Raw genomic sequence first — 11,561 nt, 5'->3', positions numbered from 1 at the left:
AAACAAAATATACAAAATATATACAGCAATATCAAAACGGCAATATATACGAGAGGCTTCAAAAAGTAAGTGGAAAGTACACATTTTGAAGAAAAAAAAAATTACGCATTTATTTCCAAATAAATTGAACTAAAATAAAATCACTTTAATTTCATTGACAATGAACTTTTGAAGCCACTTCATATACGATTAAAATAGCAGAAAGAAAGAGAGAACAAGGTAGAAGAAAATTCTAAATAATTAATAACCAAGAACATTTCAGAATTCGTGACAGATAACAAATCACAGATCAAGGAAGCTCAAGGATCTCCAAGCAAAATATTTATCAAGTGTGCACACACATCTATACACACACACCTACACCTAGGCATATAATATTCATACTGAAAAAAAAAAAAAACAAGGAAAAACAAAACACCTTACCTAGAGACAAAATGGTTAGAGTTATGGTGAACTTATTATCAGAAACCATTTAAGCAAAAAGTGAGTAAAGTGAAATCTTTAAGTGTTGAGAGAAAAAGGCACCAACACAGAATTCTATATCCAAAGAAATTAGGCTTCAAAGGCGATGTAGTCAGTGAATCTTCTGAATATGATTTCTGTATTGCAAACTGGCTTCCATTTGACCCATGGGAGGACCCCATAGTACTACAGATGCCAAAAGTCAAAGCCATAGATTAAAAGTTAGTATCAGCTTATAATATATTTACAGGAATAGAATATCCAAAGTGAAGGAGGTGCTAATCTTATTATTCTCTATTCTTGAAAGATGATACCTGGAATACTTTGCTCATTTCTATGTGCCAAGATACATGAAGATTATAAATAAACCAGCATACACCTAGATGAGTGATCAAGCTGGGTAAGAAATGCAAAACTACATCAAATAAAGAATGATTGAAGAAACCAGTAAGGGAAAAGTGTAGTTACCTCTGCTTTTGAACATGTAGGTGAAAAATACATAAATGAAACAGGCATTTTACTTTTAGAGACGTCATTAGGTTAGTTATAGGAAGAATACTCAGAGCTGTCTGTAAATGGAGTCAGTTGAGATGGAACATAGTGACTCCCCTGTTGTTAATGATATGTCAGTATCACCTATATGATCACAAGCAGGGATGTTGCAGAAGGAATTCTGATTCTGGGGTCGGGCTAGAAAATCTTGCAGGAGTCTTTTACCTTGAGGAGAATTAGCTCTTCTATAAATAACCTATCAACATTCCTCATTTAAATATTAAATCATTCTGATGAATTTCACATTTAAATCAATTCTCTCCTTGAATAAACTGAGACACATCTTAAACATTTCCTGCTATGTTTGTTAATTGTACTATAACTATTCTTAATCATTAACCATCTTCAATAGTTGATATGACAGAATCCCACCTACAGATCACATGGCTTTTTCTAGAATGTCATATAAACCGAATCATATAATACATAGCCCTTAGGGCCCAGCTTCTTTCACTTAGCAGGTTTCCTTGAGACTCATCCAAGTTGTTAAGTATACAAGCGGTTTGTTTCCTTTTTCGATGACTAGTATTCTGTAGTTTGAATACAACAGAATTTCACCGTTTGCCAGCTGATGGGAGTTTGGGAGCATTTCTGGTTTGGAGCTGCTATGAATAAAGTTTCTGTGAACATTCAAGTAGAAGTGGTGATATGCTGGCTTAGCCCATCCACTCCGAGCACAGGTGCCCAACAAGAAATGAATGGGTCCTGAAAGAGGCAAACTGACCAAGAAACTCTCGGGACTCACACTCCTCTGCCCCTCCACCCAGGCTAAGGCATCAGCACTATTACAAAGATGTCCTGATTGGCGCTTACAAGTTGGAAAAAAAAACAAACCTGGATTTCTCATTTCTTCTTTGAAGACTTTTGTGAATATAGATGCCTTGCAGTCCCTTAAATATTTGCATCTTCTCTCCCTCTCTCCTGGTTTCTCTCTTTTCCAGTCTACATTTAATTCCACTTTGTTTCTATGTCTCTTTTCCCCTCCTCTTATTTCCTCTCCTCTCTCGCCTCCCCAGTCTTTTCCATCTGTCCCTCCTTTCTTTTTTACCTTCTTCTACTTTTCCTTTTGCTTTCTCTGTCCCTTCCATCTGTTACCCTCTAGCCCAAAGATTACTGCTTATAAAATGTTTAAATCAAGGATGTAGTCAATTTACATAAACTGCTACACACCATAAGCGTTTTGTGCATTGGCAACTCATTTTACTTGTTGCAACTGTGAGGATACTCAGCACTCAGTCCCATTTCTATTACACGCGATCACATCAGTCAATTACATCTAATTTCCTATAGTGATTCTGAGAATTTCAGCCGGATAGAGCTTTTATGTTTGGCTTTAAAGGACGCCGTTGTTGATTCCTACGCAGCATACCACTGCCAACCCTTTCTGCCCCCCATGAAAACGCTTATGTTTTGACAAATTGGAGTCATTAGTATTTCAGCCCTCTGAAATAGGTTTAATCATTCAGACAGTCAGGTTCTGTGTTCAAACTTTTGTATTAACAAACTTTCCTTTTCTTTTTCTTGTTAACCAGGAATCTGGTATTTAAGCATCCCAGATTAGCGTTACAGGTGCACTTTCAGCCCACCCATGAGGAGCTGTGCTCAAATTCCCATGTCTAATGCCAATGAGCATTAGGGGGCCTAAAGAAGTTCATTTTATAGCTTTATTAGAATTGCTCCTTTTGTACCTAGGCCATTTTTCGCAAGACCTCGGCTTAAGGGTCTGTGCTAGTTAATTCATATTCTGCTTCCTTTCCCAGGGACATGAAGCCCTTCCTAAGAAAGAAATGTGGAGGGGGTGGGGAGACTTTCTGTGGTTCAATCCTGCTGGCTGTGAGAGGAGACACAAGAACAAGGGAGAAATGAAAAGGGACTGCAGGGAAGTGCGGTGTTTGGGATGTGCATGGAAATAATCCCGATGCCAAAGAGCCAAATTGGAACATTGCTATCTTGGTAAATAGCTTTAGAAAGGAAGAATAGAAGGAGAGTGGGAGGTGGTGCAAGAAAGAGGAATGGGGGGGTGGGGTGGGGGAGGAGACTTTGGAGAGGGAGGATTCAAAGCCAATTTCTGCCTCCCTTTTCTCCTCAAGAATTCTCAATTCCACACTAAGTAAACCTAGGCTCTCTGCAGCCAGCCCCTCAGTCGCAAGGTTTCCTGCCTTCAGCAACATGCTCTCTCCCTTCTAGATGCATTGTGGCTTGTGGCTGCTACCCAAATGCACCCCCCATCCTGCTATTTTCATTGAATACTTCAAGTACAGGGCTGCCAAGCACGGAGTCCGGAGTCCGGCTGCACTATCACTCCCTTGTTTCTGACTCCGTCTTTCTATTAATGTGAATGAAGATAGATTTCGTCTTCTGTGCAGCCATGACACACAATTGAATAATATGGAGCATATAGCCCCTGCAAACCCTTAAATCTTTTTTTTTACATGTATTGCTACTTAGCCACACATCTCATCCTCTGCTTGTGCATCTGGTTGCTTTGAATGCAAATGCTGGATTTTTCATTTGTGCCCCATACTTGTGAACATTTAAGAATTATTTTCGATGCAATATTAAGCTCATTACAGAGACTTTTGACAATAACTCTCATTAATTTTGTAGACAAGCAAATATCCCATTTTGTTTTATTTTTTCTGAAAAAATAATTCTTTCAGAATGAAGGCACAGATAATTAAGCATTCAAAGGTATTTAGATTTTTTAAATTTGGTCTTTAAAATTTAAATATCCTAAATTTGACCTTTGACAAACAATAGACTGGAATGTTTCATTTTTCTGTCTATTTTAGCTTAAAGTGGGAAAAGTGGCATATGCCTACTGTCCCTAGCTTCCCCAAATGGTGCAATGCTGCAAAAAACAACCATAGTCCCTTGTTGCTGGGCAATGGACAACATCACAAATCAAACTCCCTTCATTTTTCGCATCTACTTATCCAGCTTAATGTTGAGACAGTTACAAACAAACAAGGTATTTGTTATATAAATGGGGTAGATGATGTACTTCAGGAAATTTTTAGTTCTTAGTGTTTATGTGCACTTTCTGTATTTTTAACCTTGACGAAGAGGCAAATTATTTTGAGCTGAAATTAAAATTACATTAAGAAAATCCAATCTAACCTTATTACCTTGTGATAAATATGAGTCTTAGAAAAACCTTAAATATTTTCCTTTTGAATGAGATGACATCAAGCGTTGAGGTGATGGATTTATAAAATCACAGAATGGTCTTCTCGTCTTAAGAGAAAATTCATATGGCTGGTAGCTTTTCTTTATTTTCCCAAATTCTGAAGCAACACAAAGAAAAGTTTCTCAATCTAAGATACCTAAATAGTATGGTTCCAGTCCTCCTTAGTTTTTGCCTAGTCCTTTATAGCAGCTAAGAATACTATTCAATAACATCTTTCAGAAGTATCATAAGCTGCTATGTCCATTACAAATTATAATGACTGTATTATATATGACACATCAACAAAAGCACCATTACCTCTGAACAGACTGCTTTTCTGCAATTAGGTGCTATATACTAAGATAGTTAAGAAGATAAGCATTGGCCTCCATGTACCCAGGCTCTAATAACAGCATTGTTGTGAAAGTAAATGAGCAAAATGAGCCAAAGAATATTTCTGGGTGTGTGGGGGGGGGTGAAGAAACAAAGGCGTTATGCATAGATAAGGAATTATAATAAAAATAATAACAGTCGTCAGATCTGACCTGATGGAAATTGGACAGCAGAACTAAAAGCAGTTTCACAACCACTCATAACTGGCTTCTTCCTCCTCTGTGGTTTTTGGTCCCCATGGCAATCTACATTTTCATAAAAGACTCTGCCTTTGGATTAATTGTCCCTCATTTGTCCCAGCATTCTCTCCACATCACTCTCCAAAAACACCTCCCACTACCTATTTAGCCAAATATTCAGGTCAACTCTACTAAACAGCTAGTTAATGAGCTCAGTAAAAATAGGCAAATTCCTTTAAGACTTGGACTATTTCAAGATGAATTTGAGAAGCTGGACAGAATCTAGTCCTTGAAGTGCAATTGTAGGTAACATGGCCCATTATGCAAACTAGGAATAGGTTTCTTTTGGTAACGTTAGGAAGCACAGGTTGGGAGAAAGCAAGAAAAATCATCAGAAATACGTGCTATATAAGGGGGGCCAGCACTGTAGCATAGCGGGTAAAGTCACCATCTGCAGTGCCGGTATCTCATATGGGCACCAGTTCGAGTCCCGGCTGCACCACTTCCAGTCTAGCTCTCTGTTATGGCCTGGGATAGCAATAGAAGATAGTGAGAGTCTTTGGTCCCCTGCAACCACGTGGGAGACCCGGAAGAAGCTCTTGGCTTCTGGCTACAGATGGGTCCAACTCCAGCCATTGCAGCCAATTGGGGAGTGAACCAGCAGATGAAGAACTCTCTCTCTCTCTCTCTCTCTCTACCTCTCTGTGTAACTCTTTCAGATAAATAAATCTTTTAAAAAAAGGAGACAACTTATTATTTTCATGATTATTTCTCCTTATTTTTAAAACTGTAATATGTATAGATATAACTATACATGCACATACACACTATCTATTCATACATATACTTGTATATATAAACATTTTTCTTTTGGCTTTTTTGCTTTACTTATTCAAATTAGTATGATTCTTTTCTAAATTTAAAATAAATTTAGACATCGGAGAAATATTGCAAGATTATTATTAAAAATTCCCAAATACCCCTTTATCAGATTCTATCTATATGTCTATATTTAAAATTATGGTAATTCAAATATTGGTTACTAAAAAGGCTTGTGATTATAAAGGCAACTGAAAGTATGTCACTGTAAAAATTAAAAGACAAATAAGAAAAGAAGGAGGAGAGAGGGAGGCAGGGAGAGAGGAGAGGAGGGTAGGGCGGGAAGAATCATGCTCTTAAAACTATATCTATAAGGGGGGTAAAAACAGCTTCCTGCGGTGCCAGCATCCGATGTGGGTGCTGGTTCGAGTCCCAGCTGCAGCACTTCCATTCCAGCTCTCTTCTATGGCCTGGGAAAGCAGCAGAAGATGGCCCAAGTCCTTGGGCCCCTGCACCCGTGTGGAAGATCCAGAAGAAGCTCCTGGCTCCTGGCTTCAGATCAGCCCAGATGGAAAACCTCTCTCTCTCTCTCTGCCTCTGTGTCTCTGTAACTCTGCCTTTCAAATAAATAGATCTTTAAAAACAAAATTGTGTATATGAAATACATGAAATTTGTTCTCCTTATATAAATTAAAAAGTAGACACTTTATTATTATTCTCATGGCTAATTTTTCTTATTTTTACAATTTTCATATGCATAGATATAAACTATACATGCACATATATACTTTCTATTCATATATATACTCTTAATTATACATATTTTTGGCTCTTTCATCTTACTTATTCAAAGTAGTGTGATTTCTTTTCTAAGTGTAAAATAAATTAAGACATGAGAGAAATGTTACAAGATTATTATTAAAAATTCTCAGATACCCTTTTATCAGATTCTGTCTACATCTATACCTATAAAATGAAGGTATTCAAAAATCATGGAAAATGAAATTAAAAGATAAATTTATTTTGCCACAAAAGTGATTTTGAACTCCTTGCAATGTTTTTTCATAATACGCATCTTTGTGAACTTTTTGAAGACCTGACAATTAGTAAGCATTTAATAAGTGTTATCTATTATTAGACTTATTTTTGTATCAGGCACAGGAGATGCACAGGTGAATAAATCACTCTCTCTACTCTTGGAGAACTAGTATTTACAGCTGCCAGGTTAATCCAATCATACTTCAGAGTCCAGTTCATACGTGACTTTAACCACAAGCCTTTCACGGATACCCTCAGCTGCAAAGAAGACTGTCCTTAACTTCCCTGAGCACTTTTATCACACTTTTCTTATCAAACTTAGCACTTTGTGCTTTTTGTTTTTATTTGCTTACATGTCTTTGCTCCACTTCTAGATTTTTGGTTACTAAAAAGGCAGTGGATACATTTTATTGATCTTATAGCTGCCAACATTTACACAGAGGGTTTTATACTCTTTTGTCCTTCTTTTTTCTTCCTTCCTTCCTTCCTTCCTTTCTTTCTTTCTTTCTTTCCATTCTTTACTCATCTTATTCCACTAAATGCTTTTGACTTCCTGCTTTACCATGGGCAGTCACTAACTGTTCTTTAAATGATTGAATCTTGGAGTTAATCATTTGAAATTAAGAAAGCATATGTATTTAAAGATATATAAAATTTAAACTCCTTTGTAGTTTAGATCATTATAAATCATAAGAATAAATTCTCACTTCATTTTGAGTCTGTGCTAAGTTCCACTTGGTAACTTTTTGGCGCCATCTTACAGCTATTTCAAGTGGAATTCTTTCATGGTGTACATATTTTTAAAATATTGTCATGCTGTGCCCAGGATAGTCACAGAACTTCCACAGCAAGTGCTCCTTGTTGAAACCCAGGGTTATTAATAATGACAAGTCATTTGGATACTTTAATTAGTGTCCAGCACTATTTCCATTAGTTAATGGGTATTTTTAACATCATAGTGCCTAACGACAATTGTAGTGTAGACTTCCTTGGCACTGACATTCACCACTGGATTGTGCCATGCTGATTTTTGGGGGATCTTTTTAAAAATTCTAGGAAGGTTAAAATTCTGTTGGTAAAGGTCACACAGTTAGTCAAAAGGATCTTTAATGCCAATACCCAAACCTTTTTCTGATTTTTTTTAAAACCCACACAGGGCATTCTATATACTTTCTCCTACACTCCTACCCTTCCTGCCCTACTTGCTCATTTGATTTTGAATGAAAGAGTTCATGGAATGGAAACTTGATAGGGCCATCCAAAAATCTCTTCAGAGTCATGTACACTCTAACTAACTGCAGACACTACTAAATGATGTCCCAAAATGCAGTTGCCACAATTTGCAGCAAAAGTCAACTCTGCATCTTATTAACCAGTAAATTTAGGGAAATATCCCTTATATGCAAGCATTTGAAAACATATTTACCCAGATACTTTATAATAACTGTATTAGACCAGTAAGTGGGTGTTTTTTTTCTGTTTTGTTTACTGAGGTAGTGCCAGAGCAAAGTGGGTGTGCAATAAATATTTTAATAAATGTACAAAAGAGTAAGTTCTATTTGCCTCAGATCTCACAGTGCCAAAGCACTCTAAGTACAAAAGACTATTTTCTAGTTGTTTTGAATGTAGAGGTACCAAGCACCTGTTCTAATTTTTATTAGGCAAATCCCATCAGGAGCTTATACTAATTTTCCATAACAATTCTGGTTATTTCTGAGAATTCAGATGAGAACCAGATGAAATCATCTTTTGCATTTGAATTCATTGAACCTAATTTTCATTTTCTTTTCTGAACATACCACGTACTCTTCTAAACTGTCCTCTTACAAACCCCGTTAAGTTATCGCTTGGAAACTTTGTACCCTAAGAGAGGCCGCAATTTCAAAATTACCAGATCTTCGAATAGGGCCAATGCTTTCATACATGAGTGTTTAATATGCTGGATGCTAGTTGTAAACTCTTCCATCTCCAGTTTTTGTTTTCTTTTGAAACAGAAACCTGAACTACTAGGAGCCCAAATTAGAGGGACAGGTGGACTGTCAGCTCAGATAGTGGCTTCTGAGCCCTGTCCCTGAGGATCTGTGCCCAGGATAGCATAACTAACGTCAGGGAGAGCATTAGGAGATAGAGAAGGTCATTTTCTGTTCGGTTAGAAACGTGCCCTTTGGACCCAGATCATCACCTGGCCTTACAGTTTGGCATGAATATGGAATGGTACTAAAAAGTGCTACAGGGCACATGTAGTTTGGAATGATCTGGCTCCCATCCATGTCTCAGGCCCCTTTTCTAGCCACTCTCTCTGCACACCATGCTCCAGAATAATTTGCAATCCTTTACCCTGTGTGCCCAAAGAAGTGAAGCAAATGCTGGACTGTCAGGGAAGCATCCGCTGAGGTGAAGCAGATGTTTTGTAGCAGAAAGCCTCATAGGTGCCTCCCCATGCCCAATCATATGGATCTTTGGGTCTGAGGGACTTGAGTGAGTAACCCTTAAATACACAATTAAATGAAATCACAACTAAATGAAATATCCTCTCTGCTCTTATAATGCTTTGTGTATGCTCTGTCTTCCAAAGCTTAACCATGCTCTATATTATGTCATCCTTAGCTATGAACATGGATATCTCAACCATGAGACCGTAATATTGAATATAAAGTATTTTCTCATCTCTCTACAAAAATTGGGTATAATCAATCTGGAAATGTGTCTTTTTTTACATCTACAGAAAAGAAATATCATGCTGTAGGATCATAGAGAACGTTCATTTGAGACCTATTCAGGTTGTCCCCTCTTTATCACTCTACCTTCCCCATGCCCACCCATCTGAATCCCAGATAGCACTGTAAAGAAACATAAAAGAATAATAATTAGCTTGCGCTAACAGAGAGTTTTATATTCAGATTTAGCTCACAGTTATTGAATAATCGTTTGACTGATGAGGAGATAGAGACTCAAATAACTTTGAGGAGCTTGCCAAATGTCACAGGATTACACAGCTAGTAAGTGGCTCTGCCAGGACTGAAATTCAAGCCCCTTGACACAGAGTCAAAATCTCTTTCCACAAACACTGAGATGTTTAAGTGAACTCCTCTCACTCTATGCTGTATAATTCTTTTAAAAAATACGTATTTATTTGAAAGGCAGAATTACAGAGAGGCAGAGGCAGAGAGAGAGAGAGAGAGAGAGAGAGAGAGAGAGAGAATCTTCCATCCGCTGGTTTACTCCCCAAATGGCCACAACAGCCGGAGCTGAGCCTATCCAAAGTCAGGATCCAGGAGCTTCTTCTGGGTCTCCCATGCGGGTGCAGGGGTCCAAGGACTTGGGCCATCTTCTACTGCTTTCCCAGGCCATAGCAGACAGCTGGATGGGAAACACAGCAGCTGGGACTCGGAGCAGTGCCCATATAGGATGCCAGCACTGCCGGCGGAGGCTTTACCTGCCAAGCCACAGCACCGGCCCCTGTGCTTTATAATTCTAATGTACTTAGTTGTTTAAATCAGAAACATACTTTGTATAAGCCTAGACAGGCAGAAGCTAAATATCTTGAACACATAAGTCTCATTTTGTGTGCACATTTGCTTCCATGTTTATGTATTTGTGTAATTATATTACCCTGTGCATGTTTGCATATTTATGCATTCATGTATTTAGTGCATGCACATATTTACATTGCATACTTTTACTGTTCTCTTATGCACTTATATCTTTCTTTATCTTACTTGTGGGGTTGTGAAGCTCCCTCAGTACAATTACATGAGAGTACATCAGTTGATTTTATCTTAATTTCCTATCATTTTTCTGAGTATTCCAGCTTACAACAGATCTTGCATTTCAGTTACAAGAGCCCAGCTCTTGAGTTTCAGGGTGAGAGGACAGAGAGTGCACCTGTGTGCAGAAACAAATGGCTATCCTTTGGAAACTCCTCCAAGCCATTGGTAGCATCATCTGTGAGAATACGACGAGAACAAAAACATCCAAACTACCTAAGCTTAACAGATAATTTTTATCTGTCATTTAAAATTTTGTAATTGTTTTCCTAAAAAGAGAAAGAAAAGAATAAAAAGAAAAACTATGAAGGGGCAGGATTTTGGTGTACCAGTTAATTCATTCACTGCTTGGGATGCCTGCATCCCATATCAGAGTACCTAGTGCAAGCTCTCACTCGTCTGCTTCTGATCCAGCTTCTTGGTAATATGCACCCTTAGGAGGCAGCAGGGGATGGCTCAAGTATTTAGGTCCCTTCTACCTATGTGGGAGACCCAGACTGAGTCCCAGACTCCTGGCATCAGCCTGCTCAAACCTAGCTATTGCAGGCATTTGGGAAGTGAACCAGCAAATTGAAATTCAATCTCTCTCTCTCTCTCTCTCTCTCTCTCTCTTCCTCTCTCTCCCTCTCCCCCTTCCTCCTTTCACCCCTGTAAATGCAATGCAAAAAACAGTAAAGGAAAATGAAGAAAACAAACCTAGGAGCAAGCAAGAAGTACTGTGACACCAAGGAGGAACCAGAGATCTGAGAGAGCTCAAGAGCTCTAGTTTGCCCAGAAGACCGGAAGGCAGAGTGCAGAGAAAGAGCTAAGATGAGAGAGCTGATGGTTTCCAGCCTGAGAATGATGTGGGATCATGTGGACATTTTTAAAAGCAAACAAGAAAAGCTCATGAAAGAATACAGTGCACTGATGAATGAGGTCAAGGAATTGAAAATTGCCGTATGCATATCATGGAAGAGAGAATCAGTATAAACGAGAACCAAATTGAGCTTCAGTCTCCAAAGATAAAAATTTAAACAGATGCCTCTTCATGGTGCAAGAAGAAGTGATGGATGTTTAAAACACATCAAGGTAGTATAATATCCATGTTTGTGGCATCCCTGAAGGTTCAGAAAATGAAAGTAGCCTTGCAACCATTATTGAGGACATTACTGACAAAAAGTTGTCCAGAACTAAACAGAG

This window comes from Oryctolagus cuniculus, chromosome X, assembly GCF_964237555.1.
Source record: "Oryctolagus cuniculus chromosome X, mOryCun1.1, whole genome shotgun sequence".
NCBI lineage: Eukaryota > Metazoa > Chordata > Mammalia > Lagomorpha > Leporidae > Oryctolagus > Oryctolagus cuniculus.
This window is presented reverse-complemented; position numbering follows the sequence as displayed.